Source organism: Colobus angolensis, unplaced genomic scaffold, assembly GCF_000951035.1.
Source record: "Colobus angolensis palliatus isolate OR3802 unplaced genomic scaffold, Cang.pa_1.0 Scaffold5, whole genome shotgun sequence".
NCBI lineage: Eukaryota > Metazoa > Chordata > Mammalia > Primates > Cercopithecidae > Colobus > Colobus angolensis.
In genome coordinates, this window is record NW_012118487.1 from 18,748,652 (window position 1) to 18,752,864 (window position 4,213).

The following is a 4,213-nucleotide window of genomic DNA, read 5'->3' on the forward strand; positions in this document are numbered from 1 at the left end:
GCTTTTTAAAAAAATTCGGTTCTACTGCAGATAAATAAACAAACCCCCTAAATGGCTCTCTCCTTTCCCCCCAGAGGTTTAATCCTTATAAATAACTCCGAATAATTGTGATGTATCTTCTGGTATTTCACATTTTCTGAAACTTGCCATTGAAATTTGAATTTAATGCTATAATACCCCCCAGATATATTTTAAACTGAAAGTATAAACTAGAAGTTTTGGTGAAATCTCATTTACTCAGGAATTCATTTAGTGACCACTATTTGGCCCTGATTTTAATGTGGGTCTGACATTGGTAGGTCATGTTCGGAGTGAAGATATATGCAAGTTTTCAATTTGTGTAATCCAGTTAGTGCTTCCAGAATGTTTTCCATGTCTCTGCATGTTTGCAAATTACCAGAGGTCACAGATAAAATTTTAAAACGTGAGAGTTGTTCATGAACATATTTGGGCTTTGTCAAAATCAGGATGTCTGCCTTCCCTGTGTAGCTTACATACTTTTTTTTAAATAAGTAATGGGTCTGAAGCTTCAGGACAAAGATGACCAAAACCAGTTTTTCTGCTGGGCCCTCTGAATTCTACCCAAGATAATGCTACACATTTATATAACGCCCACAGCTGCTTATGCTGCAGTAATTCTTTCAAAAGTTCTAGCAATCTAGACTCCTCTTTTTATTCGATTTGGGGATTTAGTCACTAATCTACAGTTACTCCTAGAAATAAGCAGATGACTGCTTCAAAAAGCAAAAACTTTCTGACACCTTTTATTACCCTCTAGACGAAAATGAGAACGGTAGTAATAGTCAACGGTAACTGATACACTCAATGGTGGCTCACCACCTCATTTCAGACAACCAGCGGGGCTCAATGCACAGCTGCTCTTTTATTCTCTTCCAAGAGAGTTTGTGTAAGAACTTTGCAAGCATTTCCTGTACAATTTGTCTTTCTGGGAAAATTGCATATGGCATAGGTATAACTTGCTTAATAGTCACAATTTGTTAATTTCACCTTTTTTTCTTAAGAGAGGTAGAAAAAAATGACTAATTGTGTGGTGGGTGACAGAGAGTCTTTCTTTGGACAATAAAAGATAACTGGATCAACATTTCTTCAAACAATGTTATTGACTTAAAAATTCACATCTGCACTGTATTTATAGTTACCGTATTTTTTGACCCATTGCTTATGCTTGATAAAGACTCTTTTTTTTTTGAGACAGAGTCTTGCTCTGTCACCCAGGCTGGAATGCAGTGGCACAATCATGGCTCACTGCAGCCTCCATCTTTTTGTCTTAAGCAGTCCTCCCACCTCAGCCTCCCCAGTTGCCTGGACCACAGGCTCACACCACCATGCCCAGCTAAAAAACAACACTCCCTGCGCTGCCTCACCAAATTAAAAAAAAAAGAAGAAGAAGAAGTCTCTTAAGAAGTTCTCTTTTCTAAGTAAAAATTTGTGAAACTATGTTTGTTCTTTTATTACCATTCATTTCTAAGACCAAAGGATATTGTTCTCTACTTTCTTACCCCGAAACCAAAGGTTTTTTTCTTTCTTTCTATGGTTATGTCATGTTAATTTTTTTGTTTGTTTTGGTTTTGGTTTTTTTTTTGAGATGGAGTCTCGTTCTGTCACCCAGGCTGGAGCGCAGTTGCGCCATCTTGGCTCACTGCAACCTCTGCCTCCTGGGTTCAAGCGACTCTCCTGCCTCAGCCTCCTGAGTAGCTGGGGCTTCAGGTGCGTGCCACTACACCTGGCTGATTTTTGTATTGTTAGTAGAGACAGGATTTTACTATATTGGCCATGGTTGGTCTTGAACTCCTGACCTCGTGATCTGCCCCCACCTCCACCTCCCAAAGTGCTGGGATTACAGGCATGAGCCACCACGCCTGGCCATGTCACGTTAATTTTAATGAGGCAAAATATCTATCAAGCTTAAAATCATATGAGAAATTTGAAGGAAAATGATTATAGATTTTATTCAGAAAAGATACTCTGGGTCATCAGTTATTCCTTTTTTTCTGATTATTAAGGCTGACTTTTTTTTTAAACCCTTTATTTTGAAATATGTATGGGCTCACAGAAAGCTGCAACACTTAAACATAGAGTTCCATGTACTTGTTGCCCATATTTCCCTAGTGGTGACATCTTGTATAACCATAGTACCATATTAAAACCAATAACCTGGCATGGAATAACACTAGTAACTAGAGTGTAGACCTTACTCTGTGTTCACCAGTTTTTACATGCACGTGTGTGTGTGTGTGTCTATTTATAGTTCTATGCAATTTGACACCAGTTATAGATCGGTACACCATTACTGTTGTAGCTAACACAACAATTAGAATACAGAATTGTTCCATCAGCACAAAGGAAATCTCTCATTCTACCCCTTCCATCAGCACAAAGGAAATCTCTCATTCTACCCCTTTGCATCCTCCCTCCCTCCCCTGTTCATAATCCCTGGCAACCACTAATCTGTTCTCCATCACTACACTTTTGTCATTTCCAGGATGTTCTATAAATGGAATCATACAGTATGTAACCTTTTGAGGTTGAATTTTTCACCCAGCATAATGTCCTTAAGACCCATCCAGTTTGTCGCATGTATCCATAGTTCATTCCTTTGCATGGCTGAATAGTATTCCACTGTATGGATATGCCAGAGTTTGCTTAACCATTCGCCCTTTGAAAGACATTGGGATTGTTCACAGTTTTTTTGCTATTACAAATAAAGCTACTATCAGCATTCATGTACAGATTTATTCTCCGTGTGTATGAACATAAGTTTTCAATTTCTCTGGGATAAATGCCCAAGAGGATATGATTGCTAGGTTATGTGGCAAATGCAGATTTAGTTTTATGAAAAACTGTCAAGAAGTTTTCCAGAGTAGCTATACATTTTATACTTCCACCAGCAGTATAGGAGGGGTCCAGTTTTCCCGCATCCTTGCTAGTAACCAACTTTTTTAGATGAGTAAGTGAACATGAAAACATTGTGAGATGACAAAGGCCACATATAGACTGGGCAAAGTATGTGAAAGGAGATATTTGTCTTGCATATAAGCCTCAGACAGCTTTTTCAGGAGAGATGACACAGCAACATTTGTTATAATATAAATTTCCCCCGCTCTTATCAGCCTGTAGCCATGTATCAGTTAGCAATGCAAGTGATAGAAAACTCTATATAGCCATTTAAGCACATGGGGCTGTATTCCTCACAGAACAAGAAGTGCAGAAATCAGCGGCTGCAGAGGCTTAAAGATGGCTGCTGCTGCTGCTGCTTCAGGAATGACGTCCACATTCCTCCAGGAAGAAGACATAAGGAGAAAAGGCAGTGTTTGTATCACAGAAAAAAAAAAAAGTTTTTTTTTTTTTTTCAGAAACACCACTAGTGTTCTGTTTTGGTCACATTGCCCAGAACACTGCCTCAGATCCCCTCATGGCTGGAACAACATGGTAGGGAGAAGGGCCTTGGAATGCTGATTGGGTCCGGAATTCACTATTATCTGCCACAGAGGACTGTCAACATTAATGGTCAAACTTTGCCAGGTTAAGGCTTCCCCCGATGATGCATGGCCACATCCTGTTGTAATGTCCTCCATCCTAAAGTATTTCTTGGTGTTCCTGTGGGGTATCTCACTTGTGCTTATAAGCAAAGTCCAGTCCCACTGCTCAACATCATTGTTCTCTGCAGGTCCTTGTGAGGTACAATGTTGTCTGCAGGGCCCTCCCCTCCCCTAAGCTTCTGCTCTGGTCCTCTGGTTGTCGCCATGGAGGAACTAGAAACTTCATGCAGTTGGGGCTGCATTCCTTGCCAAAGTGGGGAGAGAGCTTTCCCCCCTGCTTTGGGCACCCTTTGTCACACTGTGTGCCATGCATTTCATGACTACCTTTCCGAACCCATTTCCTCACTTGAGCTTGGGAACCTTTACTCTTCATTGGTTCGTACATTGTCCATGGGGTTGGACAGGTGAAAGGCCGTCCTTTCCACTGATAATGTATTTCTCATTCTTACATTCCCACAAAAGTACAACCTAACATGCCCTTTTTCCTTTCCCTTCCTTTTCTTTCCTTTCCTTTCTTTCCCTTCCTTCCTTCCTTTCTCTCTTTCCTCCCTTACTTCCTCTTTCTTTCTTTCTTTCTTTCTTTCTTTCTTTCTTTCTTCTTTCTTTCTTTCTTTCTTTCTTTCTTTCTTTCTTTCTTTCTTTCTTTCTTTCTT